Source organism: Vulpes lagopus, chromosome 17 (genome assembly GCF_018345385.1).
Source record: "Vulpes lagopus strain Blue_001 chromosome 17, ASM1834538v1, whole genome shotgun sequence".
Lineage (NCBI taxonomy): Eukaryota > Metazoa > Chordata > Mammalia > Carnivora > Canidae > Vulpes > Vulpes lagopus.
This window is the reverse complement of record NC_054840.1, coordinates 40,240,200-40,262,458: the sequence shown is the minus strand read 5'-3', so window position 1 is coordinate 40,262,458 and position 22,259 is coordinate 40,240,200. Positions and strand designations below refer to the sequence as shown.

Genomic DNA, 22,259 nt, shown 5'->3' with positions numbered 1-22,259 from the left:
TCAGTCCTAGGATAAAAACCAATGTGTTGTCAGTGTGACATTTCTTACCATGAACTATTTAATGACAGGGGCAGGGGTTGAAGGTTGGGGTAGGGTTGGGGGGGGAGGTGCGGCGCACAGTATCTTCTATGTGTCTGACATAGAAGACAGCTACATCTGGCCTGGTGGTTCTGCATTCTCTTCATTCCCAATAGGCTTGAGGTTAACACATGTGTTTGCATGGTCCTGCCTCTTTTTTCATTCTTTACAGCAACAATAGATAAATAAATTTAAAACACAGCCTTCACAGAATATCCATAGTGCTTTTATCCAGGTAAGGAGGTGTAAATGGGCAGCATTCTGGGAAGTGTTTAATGTAGCTCTCTCCATGCAGAATAATCATGGTAAAGCATGTTGGGGAAGTAAGTTAATGAGGAAGAACCCCTGAGGCAGGATATGGGTGAGGAAAGGAGAAGAGTTATCACAGCATCATAGAAAATGGCCTGAAACACTACTAGCCTGTGGTGCCCTTGGTGGGGGAAGCATCTTTGGGCCACTGGGCCGTGGGAGCCATGGAGTAGGTATGGGAAATCGGGGAGCAAAGAAGGAGTTGGGGAATGGGCTCTTGTGTGTGTCCCCTCAGTCACCTGTAAGGGACAGTGGAGTCAGGATGTGGGTAAGTGCCTTTTGCAAAACTCCCTTAAATCTCAGTTTCCTTAGTTCTTTGGATTAGTCTGTTGCTCTCAGAGCTGGACACTCTTCCTCTAAACTGCAGGCGCGTTTTGGAAACTAAGGCTTTGGCATGTGAAGTGATCAACTTGAATAAATAATTATCTTAAAGGGATGGAAGAAATACTGTGCTCTTGAATGTCCCATAAGACGACCGTCCAGATTTTAAAGTGAAATAATTGGCATCTAGTCTACCACAATTAATATTTCAATCTGTTAAAATATTTTGATAAATAAAAGGTAATCATATGACTCAAAAAAAAAAAGATTTCCAATTTCAAGTCAGAGTCAGTTAAATGAAGTTGTTAAAAAAGCATGGGGCCCACTCTTATTATAAATTATTGATCGGATAGCAACTGCAATTACTACAGTGGGTAAATTATTTTCTGAAGAGTGTCTGTTCCTTCAATCCAAAGGCAAATTAGTTTTGGGGGAATGAAAACAATTTTTAAAGAGCTATAAGAAAAGCAGAGAAGAGAAACTTGGCCCCTACTATATTTAGAGAGTGAAATTAGTAAAAAGATACTCATATATAATCAATAATGAGTTGGGACCTGAGTCTAAATAGGCTGCTGAGACCAGTAGGTATAAAGAAGACATCTCTTCTGCTTCTTTGTTCAATATGATAAAAGTTACTATTTATTGCCTCGATTGCTATCATAGGCATAGTATTAATTTGTCTGAATAAAACAGGAAACAGTACTCCATTTCTGAAATGGATCTTTTCTACTGCTATGTTAATGTTTGGGAAAATGAATTCATATCAGTGAGTCTCCCTGAAAGCTACCAAAGATAGGGAGCCATTCAAATAAGAAGTACGGACATAATGGAGTTGCTTCTGATCCTGGGATGTTCAGTCTTTGATTAAGCTTTTCTCATGACTGCGAGCTTTCAGGAATGAGTGTGGCTTCTTGGAAGAGCAACCAAAAGGTGGCAGCACCTCTATGAAAATTATTTATATTTTTATTTCATATCAACATTTTTCTTCAACTACCACTTTCATATAGTTGAGCCATGTTATATGGGCATTTATAGATCAGAACTCTCCCTTCATTTGCAAAAAAAAAATGAATGCAGTAATAGCCATTGATAAGACAGAGCTTCAAAAAATGTTTGTTTCAAATGAAGACTTGTCCTTCTCTAACCAAAATGGTCCATCATTTGTGAATTATGTAGCAAAACACCCATTCCTTCTTCAAAGTCAGAAAATCTTCATGGAGTGACCTAATCATTAGCAATGACGGTGTTAATTATCCACTGGAAGGTTTAGAATCTTCCTTATCAGGATATTATGAAAACTAATATATCTTTAGAATCACAAACGGGTCTTTTATTCCTAAGGGATGGGCACTGAATGAACAATTCTTTAAATATTTTCCCTTAAGCACAAATTCTACCAGACTTTTTCGTTAAAAAAAAAACTGTGATATTGACACCCCCTCAATGTCAAGCTTAAAATTGTTTTTCAAAGGAATTCAGACATTCATAATTCTAAATTAACCCAGCTACAAATCTGTTTATCCTAGATTAACCTTTTTCAGATCCTTAACCCTTCTCATATACTGAAAACTGATAGACAAAATTAGCAAAGCCAAATACAAAATTTTTCTTAAAACAGCAGTTTGCTTTTTTGTAATAAGACATTATGTAAAACCTCATTGATTCACATAAAATAAAGTCTGAGGATTAGCATTCTGTTTAATGGAATTTCATTACTCTTGAGTGCTTATAGTTAACCTAAATTAAGCTAAGCAAGGCAACAGCTTGTCAAAGTCTTGCTTTGATATATAAGTTATAGATAGATGTTAGTGACTTTTAGACAATTGGATTGTCAGCTTTATTAAAGCAGCAATATTACACTTTCCTGTGTTTTGCGCAGATGTAGAGAGAGAAGATGCCATCCTCTATAAGATCACAATAAATTCCAACATCAGGGTGTCACTTTAAGGTATTAAATGACAGAAATGTATAGCTCCAAAGGGCCTTGAAGATCAGAGGTTTTCACTTCTGTTTAAAGATTAGAGATTTTCCCATATGTTTCCATCTCAAATTTCTAGTGAAATCTTCAGAAGTCCAGTCTAAAACTCAGCCCAGAGAGGTAAAATTCCTGTAGTTTGCTAAGTGGGGACCTACTGTCTCACCACTTCCCTCTGCATCCAGGTCACACTGAAACCTAAATGTGGGTCTCTGCAGACCTCAGCTCAGAGGCACTGACTAGCTTATCCCTTTGTTTTCCAAATGGCACATCAGGAGGCAAATGGTTCAAAGCCATGGACATCATTAATTAAAAACCCAGTCATTGCAAGAATAGTTGTGTGAATACAAGCGTATCTTTCATGTAATTGTACTATATTTTATGTTAATACATTATCTTTTTTTAACAACAACAACCAGAAAGGGCAAGTAGGAGAACGTCTAGATATAGATACCTGAGAATCAGTTCACAGAAGGTATATACTTAAGCATAGTTACATATACGTGTATGTATAGTTACATAACCTTGCAAAGATGTGTAAAGCACACCGCCACCATCAGAGGAAACTTTTCTAGCGCTGAGATTGTAAGTAATGAAGAATGGATGGCATTTTCTAAAGGAAGGAATACTAGTCTAGAAGCTAGTTGGAGGTAAATAGCCAAGTGGTATACCCAGTTTCCATTTCACACATAAAGATACTCAACAGCTTACTTCATGATTCCTCACATTGCAAAGGTTATGATCATTTTTGACAGCTGTCCTTGTTCTTTTTGAAAATATTTTTGCTAAGCAAGTTCTCATGCATGAAATAGCAGTGTTTTGGTGACAGCAGAGTGTCTAGAGAGAACCAAATGTTCAATGGTAATTAGAAAGAGTGCATCACAAGTAGTTGCTGAGCTCCTGGATTCTGTCTCAAATATGTTATTTAAAACACTGGGTGACTGCTTGGAAATCAGACTTGTCGCTTTAGCATCTTTCCATTTTGGCATCAGCAACTGCTTCAGGGGTCCACCACTCTGTTGGAACCAGAGTGCCTGCAAAGAGGAGGGTGTTAATGTGAGGACGTTTCTAGAGAGCCTTGGGTCTTTCCAGAGCAGCCACTGGAGGAACAGCATCTGTTCCATCTAGGAAGAGGTTCTGCATTTCTGTCTTCTTGAGGAGCAGGACAGGGTGAAGATTGTGGACTCTGCAGCCAGACTGGGTTAGAATCCCAGCTCTGCACCTCCCTCATTCTGTGAACCTGGTGAAGCTGTTAGATGTCTCTCTGTCTTAGCCTGCTCATCCACACACGGAGGCTGGTCTTAATGATGGTACCTACCTCCTAGTGTGTTGGAGAGGATTGAATGGCACAGTGTATGGAAAGCGCTTGGTAAGGTGCCTGATACACACTGTGTGCTATTTATCTACTTGCACTTATTATAATAAATGGTCCCTCCCATTGCACATTCCAAATCCTGCCATTTATATAAAAAATGGAGTCCTCGTAGTATCAGATTGGTGGGTCCTAGGTTGAAATCATTGTCATAATTGTGTAGTACTGTCAAACTTAAAAAGTTTTTAGGCTTTTAAAAAATTCGCTTTTTCTGCCTTTTGAAAAATCAAGTAATTAATAATCACATTCATCTTACTTTTTTATTTCTTAATGGTCACAGTTTTCATCATAAGCAGTGTCTCTTTTTTTATGTGTTTTTTTTTGCATATTTTATTTCAAGGAGGGAATTTACTAGAAATTATTGAAGACTTGTAATTAATTGTGGTCATGTGTCCTGATATGTTTATTAATATTTAAGGATGTGAGGTTGCAGATTATCTAAACTATGAAATTTTTTTAAAAGATTTATTTATTTATTTATGATAGACATAGAGAGAGAGAGAGGCAGAGACACAGGAGGAGGGAGAAGCAGACTCCATGTGGGAGCCCGAGGTGGGACTCGATCCCAGGACTCCAGGATCGCGCCCTGGGCCAAAGGCAGGTGCTAAACCGCTAAGCCACCCAGGGATCCCCTAAACTAGGAAATTTTAAAAAAAATTCTGTGTGTGTGCATATGTGTGTGTGTCTCCATATATGTATGTGTTCTATTTTTGTTTGATTCTAAAGCTACCATTTGTTGTCAGGCACAAGGATTGGAATAGAAAATTCAAAATAAAAAGGCTTGAGTCATATAAGTATTCTTCACTAAATTTGTCTGGTATCTCATTGATCTTTTAGAACTTTTGGTTAGTACTTAGTCCATACTTGGCCCAAGAGTAAAGGTGCAATAAATGTATATTTAATTTCAAAAGCTAGGAAAGAAATGAAAGTGATGGAAGCTAAATCCATATCTTGTTTTAATGTTTATGTTTCATAAAGAGCTTATAAAGGATAAAATTCCACATATTTCTCAAAATTATCACTTTTAATAGGTAAAGCACAATTGTGCATGATTTTCCCATTTTTTGTGAATATCTGGCCTCAAAAATGCACGTGCATCATTATTTTTTCATATGGGAATTTGGAAACTCTCATAGACTGGAGTTTTAAAAAATGCTGTTGCAAGTTCTGTGTAGCAAAAAGTCAAATATTAGCACAATGAAGACAGGAAGGGAGACTCTAACCAGAGGTATAGGTTTTATTTTATATCTTGAGCTTCCTTGAACCACCACCAGCATGAATTCACATCAGGGATTTTATGCACCTTCAGTGTGGGCTGGGGTATCAGATACTGGGTTGGCTGGAGAGCACTTTCTAGAAAATCAATATGAACCATTACTAGAGCAGGTGGAGCCAGGAGGCATTGGCATAGACACAGTAAACCAAGAGCGGGATTTGTGGAGACTGCCTTCTGTGTGTTCACTATGTTGTCGTTTTATACACAGCTGGGCCTGCAGATGATAAAAACGCTTTCCTAATAACAAATCTAGTATAAAAAACTATAGATGAAATGAATAACAATTGAATGTGTGTTAGGACACCTCCGTGAGCAAGCACAGAGAATAAATTTATGCGAATGTAAAAGTTGTGTGGGCAGCTGTGTGCCAATCACTGCATTATTACTCATTAACTTTGTTCTTCTTTGCATATTTGGTTACATTACCCAGAACGCATCTCCCAACACATTCTGTTTTCGTTTCACTCAACGGAAGTAAAACTGTGTGTTGAAAAGCTCCTCTATTCATATGTTTATCCCTATTCAATGATTTTCAGAGCACATTTATTGAATTTATAAAAGATGAGTTGACAGCATAAGAAATTCAAATGGATTGCCCAATCCAGTCATATTTTTATAGCCTATACATTTTATCTAGAAAAATGGCTAAGAAGAAGAATCTGTAGAGTTTAAAGTAAAAAGGTACACAGGGGACTTAAATAGACACTCTACCCAATGGATGGAAGGATGGTAAAAAATCACATGGGGGAACGTCCAACATCACTTACCACTGGGGGAGGAGGCAGTTGAAAACCATAATGAGATGCTACTGCACACTTACCAGAATGGCTAAAATTTAATAGCACTTTTTTTTAAAACTCTGGGAATACTAAGTTCTGGTGAGAGTATAGAGGATCCTGAACTCTTAGACACTACAGAAAAGAATACAAAATACTACAGACTCTGGAAAATGGCTTGTCAGTTTCTTATAAAGGTAAACATACACTTACCCTAAAACCCATTAGCAAATTTCTGGGTATTTTCCCTACAGAATTAAAAATGTATGTTTATACCAAAACTACATGTAAGTGTTAATACTAACTTTATTTGTGAGAGTCAAAAGCTGGGGAAAACCCAGATGTCTTTAAGCGGACAAATACTTAAACTTCAAGGAATGTAGTCCACACCACAGAATACTCCTAAGCAGTAAAAAAAAAAAAGAAGAAGAACTGTTGATACGTGTAGTAATTTCAATGAATCCAAAGATAATACTAAGTTAAAGAAAGCCAGTTGGAAAAGGTTTTTAGGATGGTGGAGCTGTTCTGTATCCTGATTACATGGATCTATGTATCTGTTCAAATTCACAAAACTATACACCACAAGAAAAAAATCTGAATTTTATTGTATAATAATAAAAAACGATTTTTGTAAGTAAGTTCCACCCCTGACGGGGGGCTTGAACTCATGACCTCAAGATCAGGAGTTGCATGTTCTACTGACTGAGCCAGCCAGGCGCCCCTTCAAAAATATTTTTAAAACTCATGGTTAGCAATTTCTGTCTAAGCTGCTTAAAAAGCTAAAGTCACATATGGAAAAGGTCAGATCGAGTGCAGTTTCAGAAACTTTAAAATATGTAATGAAATTGTATTTTTTGGGTTCCCTGGGTGGCTCAGCAGTTTAGCTCCTGCCTTCAGCCCAGGATGTGATCCTGGGGTCCCGGGATCGAGTCCCATATCAGGCTCCCTGCATGGAACCTGCTTCTCTCTCTGCCTGTGTCTCTGCCTCTCTCTTTGTCTCTCATGAATAAGTAAAATCTTTTTAAAAAGTTTAAAAAAATTATATTTTTGGTTAACATGTTCTTTTTTTTTAATTTAATTTCACTTAGCCAACATACAGTACATCATTAGTTTCAGATGTAGTGCTCAATAATTTATCAGTTGTAACATGTGCTTTATGGTCTTTGTGAAAGAGAAGTATCTACGTCTCAAGCAGGGTTTTCTAGGTGATGGGAGTGAGGTGGTGCCATATGGTTGCAGGTGGCTCATGGATGAGCATTATTAGTTTAACAGTTATACATTTATCTCCATAGTTAAAGATGTAAGTAACATGTCAGATCCATAATTTCATGGATGGTGTGGCTTAAAAGTCGCTAAAATGTAAAAATGGCAGAATAATTGAAATCCAGTCTGTGTGTGTGTGTGTGTGTGTGTGTGTGTGTGTGTGTATTCATTCAAAGAGAGCCAAGAAAATTGACTGAAATCTAAGAAATACTGAGCAGGTCTTTATTTTTTGATAACTAGTTTATTATTATTAGATCATTTGTAGTAAAAGAGAAAGCTACAAGGAAGTGGCCATATAATCAGATTTTAAAGTTACAGGAAAATAGTACTTTGTTTCTGAAAAAAGAAGAAAATGTTATCCTGAGCACTCTGTTGTTTAAAACCAATCGTGTCTGTGACAGCATGTGTTTTACATGCAAACTCTAAAGTGCCAAACAGGCAAGAAAAACCTACTTTTACATTTTACAAAATAAAAACTAGTAATACAGGTAAGAAGAAATTTAAATGAATGTTTTGCCTCGGTTTTATATATTTTAAATTATTTGTGATATAACCATTTATATCTTCTATTCCATGTTCGGTCATGGATATTTCAATAAAGAAAATAAACTCTTATTAACATACAAGTGAAGAAAAGCATTTAACTGGTTTCATATTTTCACTGAACCAAGTAAAGAATTACTTTTATGGGAACATAAGTATGGACATTAAAATAATTGAGCAATTTTACATGTTATCCAAAGCTTCGGGTTATTACTGTGTTTCAGTTGCTTCCAAATAAACCATGAGTCTTATAAACTATATTTAGAATTACTAATAACCAACAAGTAGGAAAAAATAGCTAACAAATTGTTGATTGTTTATGTTCAATTTTAAATTATTTGGTGCATAACTTTGGTAGGACTTTCTCAAATTAGAGATAACAAAAAGATACTTGCAAGGCGCCTGGGTGGTGCAGTGGGTTAAGCCTCAGACTTGTGATCTCAGCTCAGGTCTGTTATCTCAGAGTCCTGGGATCCAGGCTCAGTTGGGCTCCACACTCAGTGGGGAATCTGCTTGGGATTCTCCTCTCTCTCTCTCTCTCTCTCTCAAAAATAAATAAATCTTTAAAAGGTAGTTTCACCTGGCAGTATTACTAGGAGACTAATTAGGTTTGGTATCACTGGGGAAGAACTGATGATGGTTGTTGAATTGCTATTTTCGCAAGCATTCTCTCCTTTATCATGTCCCATCCTCTCTTTACCTCCTGGCTCCTCTGGCTTCTCCTCATTTTCTCTCTTCTCTCCTTTCGTCCTCTTTCCTTCTCTTCTGCCCCTCCCATGTTTCTTCCCTCCTTTTCCGTACCTTCTCTCTTTGCTTCCTAGACAAGGAATTTTGCTTCCTAGACAAGGAATTTGCTCCCATGTTTCTTCCCTCCTTTTCCGTACCTTCTTTCTTTGCTTCCTAGACAAGGAATACACACTTTTTTTTCCCCTTCGGAGTTTACTGACACAATTTCCTGCAAGGTTCTGCCAGCTTAACCCAATATTGTGTGAGTGCTTGCCCTCAGCGTTCTCGTGAATGCTGGATATTATCAATCAAGGATACCTCATGCTTGGATAAACTTGCATTTCCCTGATCACTACCCAGACCAAGCATGTTTCCTTCTGTTTGTAAGGAATTTCTAATTCTTCTTCAGTGAGTTGCCTGTTGATATGTTTTGACCATTATTCTACTGGGCATATGTCTTTTGCTTCTTGATTGATTGGGTTTCTTTCTGCACTATTTTTATTAACTACTTAATAAGTACAATTACAATAAGTTAAGTACAATTACATACTTTGTGAAACATTTTTAGTCTTTTGTATTTTATATTGTTTGTGGTATCCTTGGACTTAGCAAAATTTTAAGTTGATTTACTCTACCTTATAACGTCTGTCTTTTGCATTGTGCTTTGGAAGACCTAGCTCATAAGATTATAAAATAAAAGGAATAGGCTCATATTTCCTCAACTACTTTCACAGTTATTTATTTTCTTATTTGGGGTTTTGTTTGTTTCAAATGTCAATCTATCTTGGATATATTTTCAATATCATATGAGAAAGGGATCCATGTTTCATTTTGTTTTTTTTTTCCCAAAATGAGTATAAAAATGTTCCTAACATTCTGTTTACTAAATAATATTATTTACTAAATGCTCACATGCTATGAGTTCTCTTGCTCACATGGTTGTGTCCCCATTAATATGTATGTCTACCTCCATACTAGTAACAAGCTAAGCTACTTGAGTTGTCATTTGGAAGTATATTTTGATAAGTGATACAGCTTTTATTTCTTCTCCAAACCTGAATTTGCTGAGGTTTGCAGGTATTCTTTCAGATTAATTCAGACTTGGCTTCTCAAGTAAAGAAAGGATCCAAATAGAGTTTTAGGAGATTGTATTGAACATATATATTCTGGTAAGAAGTGGCACTTAAAAAATATTATGTCTTTCCATTTAGGAATATAATTTGTTTTTTAATTGCATGAAATGTTTCCTTTTTGTTTTTTACTCCTTCATTGAAATTTTAGGATTTAACTATATATTTCTTACTCGTTCCTTTCTGTTACATCTATTTCTAGACATTTTATAATTTGATACTATGGTAAACTGTCGTCCCTCCCCACACACACCTAGTAATGTGCATTCAGTTGTATTTTTGCCAACATACAGAAAATCTATTGATTTGGGATATATGTCACATAACCTACCATGAAGCTGACTTTTTCTCTTTTTGGAAAGATAGTTATTAAAGAGTTTTTTTAGCTGATATTTTCAACTTTCCTAGGTATATAATCAATTTATGTATAAACAGTGAAGATTTTATATTTCCTATTTTTTTCTTTTTTAAAAACTTAATTCCAATATGGTTACTATATAGTGTTATATTTGTATTTTTCAATTACATCTCTTTTAGGAAGTGTTGGTAGACCCTCAAAGAGAGGGTTAGATACCGCTGGTAAAGGTCAAGGTTGCTGACTGTGTGCACACTTTCGTTTACATAGTGCTTTTCATTTTATAAACTGCTCTATGTGGTTTGCTACTATTTGAACTAGAATCTTTGTTCTTGATAAGTAATTTTTATTTGTCTGGCTTTTATGAGTTCTTGCTTGCTCCATGCAATACATATGGATACTCTTTATCATTCTCTATGCTCTGGAATAGTTAAAACAACAGAATATAATATGTAGAATTACAATGGATAAATAAAGTATCTGGGATAGGAAATTTCTCAGCAAACTGGGAGGTAATGGTTAAGAGCAAGCGTTCAGTCTGGAGGCAAATCAGGGCTTAAATCTCAAGTCTGCCATTGACTCCAATTTGACCTTGTACGGTTACCTACTTACTCTCTGAGTATAGGTCTCTAACACAGAGATAACAATAACATATAATTTCTTGAACTGCTCTCATGTATCTCTTTGGTAACACATCCCCTAATACATGAATAGCCTGACCTGCTATTCCATATCCATCAATTTTAATGTTCTGAATTACATTATAAGAATCTTGAGCATTTTATATTTATTTTGAGTCCCCTGAAACTTGTAACCTACTAAGAATCTTGAGCATTTTATATTTATTTTGAGTCCCCTGAAACTTGTAACCTACAGAGGAGTACATTGTCTGATTAATTGAATTTCAGAACTGCCTTACTCTCTTTTTTTCCTCCTCACTAATTTCTCAGGTCATGATTCTTAATTTTGCTGGCACAGTACATTCTATTCATTTGCCAAACATCCGTAGACTCTGGGGAACTCTACTATACTAACCAAATCAGGAAGCTAATTTCTAAACCATAGCTCGCATGCCTTAAATGCCAACTAGAAATGGAGAGCATATTTGTCACCAAATTATTTCTCCTCCATCAAAAGTGATCATTTTACAGTGTCGTGTAAGAAGAGTTAAATTGATAATCCAAGAATTGCTTTGTGAAGATGAAATTCAAAAACAAAGCCCAATCAAACATGGGCACAGGAAATAGTTGGTCTTAGGTGATGTCATCTTGGCATGTTAGGGATCCATGGACCACTGTCCCCAGGGTATAGATTCTGGCTTTCACAGTGAGTAAATGCCAGCTCCCTTGGGATACAGCACATTCATATGAAAGTCTGACCCTTCCTTATTTGTCAGCTCTCTGTTCCTAGATTCAGTCCCACATTAAATGCAACACACATTTCTAGTTTCTGCATAGGCTTCATACTCTGGCCTCAGGTATATGTAAGCTGAAAGACCCAATGTCAACTCTGCATGACACCATCTGACAGATTTTGAAGTTTGTCAGGAGTGATGATGGGGCATGTTGCCACAGACACAATCCTGGTGGGAGCTTCAAATACTGAGTGAGAGTTCACAAGTTAAACAGTAGAGGAAGTAAATGGAGAAGAACAAAGTCAAAGCCAAGGAGGTATAAAGGAACTTGGTGTGTTGTTGGAATATGGAGTGGACATTAGTTCAGCAATTAGGACATGGAGAGTGTGCTTGAGATGCAACCGGAAAGTCTGTCTGGGGAGAGCCAGTTGGAGATGCCACCATGTTGAAGCAAACTGATTCTGGTCTCTCGTCCTATGTCCATATGCAACTACCACTCTCAATTCCTCTGCCCTGAGTCCCTTGTATTAACAATCTAGTTTTCCTTCCCCTAACTCAGCTATTTCCTTCCCCTAAGTCAGAAAGGTCCATTCTGGTACATTTCTTTCTTCTGAGACTGTTTCCTGCCTCTCTTACTGATCTTCCAGTGCACTCCTAGGACCTGACTTTCCTTTAACGTTTGTTGAGTACCTTCAATTTTCTGAATGAGAAATCACTCATTTGCCAGACATTTACTGAGATTTAACTCCATGCCAAGAACATTCATTGCTGAACCCTAAGAGCAAGACCCCTACTCTTGAGGAGCTTGATGGGGAACCACCGGCATCATGCATGAGTGAAGTAGGACAGGTATAAAGCAAAAGAGAGTGACTTTGAGCATGGAAAATCAAGGGTTACAAGCTCCATCTAATGGCACACAAATTCTCTTTTTAAAACACCAAATAGCACAATGAACGTCTTCCAGTTGGGTCCACTCCAACTTTAAATGCCATCTGCTCTCTGCCAACTGCCAAATATCTCTCTCCAGCTCAGATTCTCCCTTGAACTCCAAATAGCCCAGAGTTTTCTTTTGAACTCCACATTCCCTGAACTCCAAGCTGTGAACTCTCATGGCTACTTGGATGTCTCCTAGGTGCCTCAGCATTCCCAAAAGTGAACTTTTGATCTCTCCCATTGCAGACTGTTCTTCCTGCACCATCCTCTCCCAGCTAGAAAATAGCAATTCCATACTTCCAACTGCTCAAAGATGAAAACTCAGGTGTTATTTTTGACTCTCACTTTATATCACATCACGTATTTAATTTATTAGACCCGCTGGCTCTGACTTCAAAACTGATCTGGAATTCAGACCATTCTTTCTGCTTATTTACTGCCACCTTTGTGCCAGCCACCACTGTCCTCCATCTGTTTCCACCTTTGTCCCTGAGCAAACTCATTACACTAATAGCCAGAAGAGCCTATAAACATAAGTCAAACTATTTCACTCCCCTGGCCAGCACCTCTCTATGCTTTCTTATCTCAGAGAGCAGTCCATGACCTTAACAATGGTGTAAAGGATCCTCATACACAACCCTGCTCTCTCCCTCTGCCCATTACTATCTGACCTCCTCCATCACTCCTCCCTGGCTCTTCTCCATTCCCCCCTCCCCCTCCCTTACTTTGCTTCAGCACCTGGGTCTTCTTTAGATAATCCATCTCCCAGCCAGGCTCCAGCATCAGGACTTCACACTTGATAGAACTTTCTCCCCGACCCCTTAGTTTTCCACTCATCTTCTTCAAGTTTTTGTTTAAATGTCACCTTTTCAGTGAGACTTTTTTTTTTATAACCTACCAACCTAAGATGACATTGGCCCACCCCAGGCTGTCTCTTCTCTGCCCCCCACTCTTGTTTCATTGTCCTCTCTGGCCCTTCTCTGTCTCTGTCTGCTGTAATGACATACCTGTTTATTGACAGTCTTTTTCCCACTGCAGGGTTAGCACCTTGAGGGCCAGGGTTTCGATCCTTATATTCATTGCTTCATTCACAGCACCTAGATCAGTGTCTGACACGTAAAAGGCACTCGATTATTCTATGTTTAATGAATGAGTAAATGAATGCAGTTGGGAAACTTTGTCTTCGTTGAATTGTAAATATTCTGGGGGTGTGTGCTCCGAATACTTTCTCATTCACATGTTGCGTGTGAGGGGGTGCATTTCACCAAAGGGTCTTCTTGCTCCTTATACTCCTATCCATAGAGACATAACATTGGTGGTAGAAACCCCAGACTGAGAAGCTGCCCGTGAGATGGGACCTACAACAGTATGCAGAGCAGGGGTCTGGGAAACCACACAATGCTGATTCCTGCTGTATGGAGGACAGTGCCATAGAGGCCGGAGCATAACCAAGTTCATGAATGAGTCTAGGCTTCAGGGATGGGACAGAGTTGACTCCATAATACCTTTTGAACTGGTGCAAAGCCACATTCCTCAGACCCAGGGAACTGGAGGCAGGGAGTCAAGGCACTGCCCCCAGCCCTTGTGGCTGTATGCTGCTCTTTACCCCTTCAGTCAAAAGACCCTGCAAAGGAATTCACAAATAAATGATATAATTAAAATCTTTCCAGACTGTGCATTTTGTGCCTTGCACAGGCTGCTTTACATCACTGATTCCAGCATCTGATTCTGGTCTCCCTTGGTCAGTTACTTGGCAGCTTGTCTGTGTATGACCACAGAAAGTAATACATTTTATCATCCAATCCTGTCCACATAAATGTGGCTGTTAAACAGAGAGAAGAGTCAAGCTTCCTATGTTGGAAGCACCCAGATAATTTTATTTTATTATTACTATCCTCTTAATTCTGGCTGGCAACCAGGATTTGGGTAAGATATGTGAGGATCTACCCAAACTTGAGGTGCAAGGAGGCTAATGTCACAGTTAATCCAGGCAGATCCTATTTTAAGGCAGTATTTTTAAAAATCCAAATTAAGGTGGGGCTCCTGGTGGCTCAGTCAGTTAAGCATCTGACTTGATCTCGGCTCAGGGCTTGCTCTCAGAACCATGAGTTCAAGCCCCACATCAGGCTCTACACTGGATGTGGAGCCTATTAAAGGAAAAAAATCCAAATTAAGGCAACAGCCCATGATCAAAAACATATGGAGATATTAAATAAAAACAGGCAGTTGCATGTTTTACAACCCTGCAATAGTGCACCTTTACGTTATTGTGTCCCCGGCAATCATGTCACTGCTGGTACGTTTATGAGAGTTGACAATGGCATGCAACTTTGGCAGCATGGGAACCTTGGAGTCATGCTTTTTCACTGTAGAACTTTTATTAACTTTTACCACTTGGTTCAGGATAAGAGTGTATCCTGGGATCCCTGGGTGGCGCAGAGGTTTGGCGCCTGCCTTTGGCCCGGGGCGCGATCCTGGGGACCCGGGATCGAATCCCATGTCAGGCTCCAGGTGTATGGAGCCTGCTTCTCCCTCTGCCTGTGTCTCTGCCTCTCTCTCTCTCATTGTGTGTGTGACTATCATAAAAAAAAAAAAAAAAGAATAGGAGTGTATCTTGATGAGTGGATACCAGGGGCACATTTCTCCTTTTGCCTCAGATTCCGGTATGACTCAGCACAGCACTGCTGCTTGACTTGTCTCTCCCTCTATTTCCCTCTCTATTAGTTGGAAAAAATAACAGCCCCAGTCTGTCGCCTGCCTTCCTTGGGTGTGTGGCTTCTGCCAATGTGCACAGTGCACCTGACATCAACAGCTTCCCCTCCCACCAGCCTTCTAGCTGGCCTACAGCACACACATGCAGGGGCTATTCCACATCGTTTTTTATATAATTAATCTGTCTAACTGTACATACATATAGACACACACACACGCTTTTGGATCATAGAGAAGGCATATTTTATTTTAGGCTTAGTTAACAGAAACATGTCTAAGTGGTTCCGTCAGAATGAAGAGCCGTTACTTATCCAGCATTAGACATAATACACTGGGAGTCTAAAGGGAGTTATCTGAGCACCTGACTTACATCATGGGAGTAGCATGTGGGAGAAGAAAGCTCAATAATCAGTTCCTTGAAATGCTAGCAAGGAGATACAAACTTAATATGGTCTTTACTTTGCTGGTGGAAATCGTAAGCAATGAAGAGGTGATTGCCCTACCCAAGGTTGCTCAGAGCCTCACTGGTGAATTAAAATACCACATTTGTTTCCTGCTCTGGCATTTAGTGTAATAGAATATCCTCCAGTGTCTTTTAAATGCTGTCCCTGTTGAGTTTGTGATGACAACAGCAAGATTTGAAGTGAAGTAGACGTGGAACATAGGGTTTCCATCAGCATCTCCTAGCTGTGGATCTAACCATGCGTGCCTTTCTTCATATTCAGATTTCAGCTTAGCAGATCCACACTGTTCAGCAGTTCCACATTCACAATTAATCGCAGTAGTGATGATTGCCATTGCTTTCAGGGAGCTGGAATACTCAAAGACCAGGGCAAATTTCACAGGACTGTAGCATAAAAAGCATGCTTATCATAGGCCAGTGGCAAGTTCAGCCTGTCAAGGGGGACACTGGCACAGACATTTGGGAAGTAATCAGGCAGCAGCAATGTGCCTGATTTAAGAAGATCTTAAAAGAAAAGCTGTTTTCTCTGGTTCAAATAAATGAACAGATGTGGCTGGTATGTTTTGACAAAGTGCTCCAAAGACACAGTGCATAAAAGGCTGAAGAGCAATGTTCCAGCAATTCCCATCTTCTAAGTGCCATGTTGCCAGATTTCACAGCTCTGACATAGGAAAGGAAAGCAGTCTGAGAAAGTGCAAGGGACATGGACAAGGCCAGAGTTGTAGGTGAAAAGCAGGATCTTATATTCAGTCAGCTGTGTTCTGAGAAGCACTTTGGTAAAATAGATATCAAATTCAGAGGTCCCCAAGCACAGCAAAGGCAGTGGGCCCATGATAAAATGGATGCAGATTGATGAAAGAGGATGGGAGAAACTTAAAAGAAACCACAGTCTTCTAAGAAGGAAAAGAAAACAGAACCTGCACCTAGTGTGAAAGTCTAGGATGGGCAGGAAATGCAAAATAATTCTAGTAGACTTATTAAGGACAAACAAGTTCATTTTTACCGAAGTCATATTTGTTTTGTTGCCTGAGTTAGTCTGAGTCCATTCTACTACCTCAAACAGGTGATTTAATATAATGTCTCACTATTTGACATGCATCATATTTATTTGCTTGATGTAAATCCCCAGAAAATCAGATGGATAGCACAAGAGTACAGGTGCTACTTACCAGTGGTTCTTTATCTCACTAGTGTTTTCTTTTTTGTTCCCGCCCAAATTTTCTAAGGAAAAGTGAAAGCGGTAACCTAATGAGGAGAATTTCTTCCTAGACCCTTGTCACCATAGTAGAAAGATAAACTTGGTATTGTCAAGATAGGTAATGTGTATTCAGATCATCAGCATTTTTCCTTGGGTTGAGTCTACCTCCCGAATGTCTTCCCTAAGATTACCCTCTTCTACTTGTCAAATTGTTACACTAACAACAACACATGCCTTTCAAAGAACAGGTCCTGCAGGTGGGAGTGAAAAATGGTTCACAACAGTTAATTATCTTCGTAATTGTGGTAGAAATCATGACCTGCTAATAAAACAATGAGATATAAAAGATCTGCTTGTAAAGCAGTGAGACCGAATCCACACAAAATTCATTCAACACAGTCTCATTCTTAACATTCAACTTATTCCAGTCAAGCCAGAAAAAAATCTCACTCAACGCCAATTATCTCCTTAGCCAACTATTCTTAAATGTGACTCTCCCAATGTCCTTTGTTAGAATACCCTTACATAAAAAGAGGCAAGTTTCATTTCAGGCCATTCAGAATTAACTAAGACCCATTCTGTTCCTGTACAATGTTATCATTTAGTTGGTAAGACAAGGCCAGCACAGAAATAACTAACAGTACAAGTATTACTTCAACAGTACACAACTCTCTACTGTTATCTTTTTTTTTTCAAGTGTTAAAACCTTACTTTTATATAGCACTTACGTCTCTGAAGTAAATCGGGTTTCCATTAATTTAATTCTAACAATGACCCTGTGAGTCATATAGATCCCTTGCTCTGCCCAGAAACAACGCCCTGTGGGCATATCCCTGTATAGGATAGGAAGTGGATCTTATTATTCACAGAGAAAGAAATTTGGGAGAAGCTGTGACTAGAAAGCTCGAAGTGTGGGGTTTTGAATATGTGAAGCTGAGTGAGAAAAATTAGAGACAGAGACAAACCGTGAGAGACTCCTAACTCTGGGAAACAAAGAGTTGCAGAAGGAGAGGTGGGCAGGGGAATGGAATGACTGGGTGATGGGCACTGAGGGGGGCCCTTGATGGGATGAGCACTGGGTGTTATACTATATGGCAAATTGAATTTAAATTTTAAAAAATGTAAAAAAATGAATATGTGAAGGTGATATGGAATCAGCCTGGTTTGTATTTGTTTTTGCCTCCATCTGGCAATGAGATCGCTGGAGACTTTCCTTAGACATCTGAACCTTCCACTGGCTCGCCTGAGAAATAATCATAATACCTGCCTTGCATTATTGTTGAAAAGTTTGAGTGCATTCGTGCATGTAACTCACATAGCATGTTGCCTGGCACCCAGTAAATTGTACAAGCAGTAACTCTCATTGGTAATTATAGCTGAGCATGGAATGGTCAAGTGGGAATTTAAAGATATCCTGAAACTCTGGAAAAGTCATTAATAATGTAAGACTATTGATAGAGTTACAAATCCTTAAGTAGATTTTCCAAGTTAATTAGTTTCCTGAATCATCTGGTTTGAGTCCATCCTGGTTGAGCAATATAAAGTCATCTATTTCTTTCCTTTATGTGAATATAGGACATAAGATGCCCAAAGCAATTCTGCATTTAAATATAGAAAGTGGAAGAAGAGAAAGGTTTCACTGTGCCAGTCTCTGCTTTCCCATATCTGTTGACTCTGCACCATATCACAAATTCCACTACTCAGATTTCTGTGTCCCAGGTTCTCATTTTGTGTCGCTAGCATTGGGAAATCTTAACACATCAAAGTTTGGATGTTCCTTCTGTCTTGATTGAAGTTTACTCTTTAGTGTTTCCTCTAAGTTCCTGAAAGTGAGACTCTAACCAAGCATTCCGCACACCCAAATGAGGCACGTAAGAAATGCCGTTGAACCAAAACTGGATTTTGATATGCCATCAATTGTTTACTTTTAGGTAACTTTTAGGGCAGAGAGAAGGCAGTAAGAATTAGGCATGCAGCTCCTTCAGTATCTGAAATTTAATTTCTGGCAATATGGTTTCTCCAGCAAGCTTTGACAAGTCATTTAGCCCCTTGTTCTTATGAAAACAAAAAACAACTTGTCAATTCTAAGTTCTCACTTTCTGCCAATACACTGCCTATATCCAGGCTGCATATGTGAGAGAGACAGAGCTCAGGGGGTAAACTTGTTTCTTTGCAGTGTGAAGGGAGAATGGTGGTAATACCTGAGACTTGTGTAATTTATAAACTCTACCTTAAAGACTTTCCATAGAACTCAGACTAGTGATTCAAAAAATTCTCTTTGTGGGGGATCCCTGGGTGGCTCAGCGGTTCGGCGCCTGCCTTTGGCCCAGGGCGTGATCCTGGAGTCCTGGGATCAAGTCCCGTGTTGGGCTCCCGGCATGGAGCCTGCTTCTCCCTCTGCCTGTGTCTCTGCCTCTCTCTCTCTCTCTCTCTCTCTCTCTCTCTCCCTCTATCACGAATAAATAAATAAGTAATCTTTAAAAAAATTCTCTTTGTGGAGGCAGCATAGCTTTATTGATCACACCTCAGTATTGCTGGGCAAATGCAAAAATGGGTGGCAGCAAGTTGGTACAGAAGTGTGGCTCTAGCAGGTGGAGCTGGTGAGAGACAGGTGTGCACAACCCAGGAATTGAGGACACTCCAAGGGCACTGTGGAAGGTAATTTGTAATAATGAGGACAAGACCTGGGAAACAGCCATAGGCAACTTGTTGAACTAGCAGAACTCAATCTCAGGGGCTCGGTTTGAACACATATTAGTACTTCAATACCGAGAAATTGCCATTATCATGGTCTTCAAAGACATGTCATAAGGAAAAATTATTCTTCCATCCAATATTCACAGCAGTGCTTCAAACCAACCATGATTTTTTTCGCAGACATATGCCAGGGCACCTTCTGTGTTGGTGCCCTGTTTCTGATTCGCCGTCCAAGAAAACCTTTAGTTCCCACCTCTCTTTTGAAAGCTACCCAGTGGCTAAGGCCAAGGTCAAGTACTTCCTTCTCCAACGTGCTTTTCTGGTTCTCACATCTTCATCAGTTTCTGTCGTATTCTGCTTGGGCTACTATAACAAAGCACCATAGAGTGGGTGGCTTATAAACAAAAGAAATTTATTTCTCACAGTTCTGGAGGCTCTGAGATGAGGGTGTCAGAATGGTTTGATTCTTGTGACAGCCGTCATCAGGGTTGCAGGGAAGGGGTTCAATATATGAATTTGAAGATGAACACAAGTATTGAGTCCATAACATGCAAGTAACTATTACCTTCTCTTCCTTCTGGGCTCTCCCAGTACCATTTTTGAAACTTGATTCTTGTTATAAAAAATATTTGCTTTGTTTTTAAAAGAATAAGTACTTTCACGTTCCTCCTGATAGATTGGAACATCTTTAGTAAATCTTACTCATTTGGGGGAGATGAGAGAGGAAGACATAATACCTTGCCCAGTGCACAGAGTAGGAGCTAATAATTGAATTCTTAAATAAATAAATAATAATTATCTAAACAAATAATAAATTGAGGCCTTAACAATACAAACCATGCTGGTTTTTTGTTGTTGTTATTGTTCTAATTTCACATGTAAAATTAGAAATTAGAATGTAAAAACCAGAATGTAAAACCCTACAGTTACGGAGATTTGAAGTTTTTCTATAGACAAATGACAGCATCAACCAATGATCTTATATTATACCCATACTTTTGTGTTTCCTCACATCCAAGCAGTGTGTATGTGACTCTTTATGTTCTTCTTTGTTGCTTACCAAGGAAGAAAGGGCTCTTTGATTGCAGTCAGACTTGTCATGTATGTATGCAGGATCTCAAAAATTTATGAGGGATCAGGGGTATGTTCACACCTGTCACTGCGCTAGGACCAACACAGCATGCCCACTGAAACAGCAGAGACACTTATGAAATACTTTAATTTCAGACCTTGTCCTGTTATTCACAATTGTCTTTGCTCACTCTCTCTTCACTTCGTGATTCAGTCATTGGTCTTGTCATGGTATGTTGACTGGGCAGATACCTACTGTGCCCTCTCCACTGTGCTCTAGGGCAGGTTTTTAATTGTCCTTGATATGAATGTCTTCCCTGGGACTGCTGATGAAGCCATCCACAGCCCTGCCACCCCACATCCCGCCACTGACCCCCTCCACCTATGGTTGAGTGTGCCAGTGAACTCTTCTCAATGCAGTGAGAGCAAACTTGCGTGGGTTCCCTCCTTTGCTCTGGAAGCCACTGGCAGTGCTACTCCATCCAAAACTTGGTATCCCCTTCTCAAATGATAGGATGCCCTTGGGATGCCAGGTGTTGTTTGTATCTTTATTACTTGGCCTAAAGAAAGCTTATTACTTACAATAAACCATGTGGACATTCAATGCCAGAGTGAGACAGAAGATGTTACAAGTCACATTTGCTTCTTATTGATTTTGCATTTGCTCTCTTCTCCCTCCCCTGACATTGGCTTGCTTCTGTTGGATGCCACAAAATCTTTGATAATGTAACTGTCATCCCTTCCTAAATCCTATACTCAAAAGATCTGGCTATAATATGAATCCCATTACCTTATATCTTGAGTTCTGGCAATCTGTTTTGTATTTTCTGCTGAAGCTTTTGACTTGCCACTAAATTTTCAGTATAGGTGACAGTGCTAAAACCTAAGCAGTAAAGGTCTCTTGTCTTCATTGAGACTAGGAAACATTTTGGCTTTATCCATTTCACTCTCTGTACTGAACCTGATGTCACATAATTGCTGGTCAGTCTAACACTTTCACATTGTACATGTTTCCAAATTAGAAAATAGACTATAATATAGAAATCAATAACAGCCCTAACTATCTGTAAGAAACTGTTAGAAAACTTAATGGTGTAAGATCTCAAATTCAGTAGAAGCAAAACTGTTGCATCCTTGGGAATTATTTCAACCAAAAATGCTTGGAATCTAAATGCAGAAATTTATAAAAGCAATACACATGAACACTGAAAAGATGGAAGCTCTCCCAGAATACACTTATTGATTAATGCAATTCCAGTTAAAGAAACAATTCAAAAAAAAAAAAAAGAAACAATTCAGTAGGGATGAGTCAAGAATACAGGAAGGAAAATTAAGGTTTATCTGGAAAAATGGGTGAAACTAAAAATATTTATGAAAAGAATAATGAGAAGTAAAATTTCCCTTCATTTATAATGGCAAAAAGCTAAAATAATTAGAACTGTGTGGTACTAGTGCCAAGAATATTATACAAAGCAATGGCAAAACATGAGATAATTCTATTGAAAGATTAGCTGCTGGTTATCCCATCTATTGATAACTGCTGGTTATCCCATCTATTGTAGAGTAAGAATTAGCATGTTAGTAAGGGTTCTGTTAAGTTCAGTGTTTTCCAACAATCATAAGGATTAAATGAGAATCTACCCTTAAAAATGAGGATAATTAAGTACTTATATAAAAGGAGAGCCTCACACAGTGACACTTTTTGCT

General features: G+C 38.8%; 1 protein-coding gene across 5 annotated transcripts in view; it reads left to right on the top strand.

Annotated features, from left to right (window-relative positions):
• Nucleotides 1-22,259, top strand: part of CTNND2 (catenin delta 2) — a 901,977-nt gene that overhangs the window by 374,265 nt on the left and 505,453 nt on the right. The gene's annotated exons all lie outside the window — the stretch shown is intronic.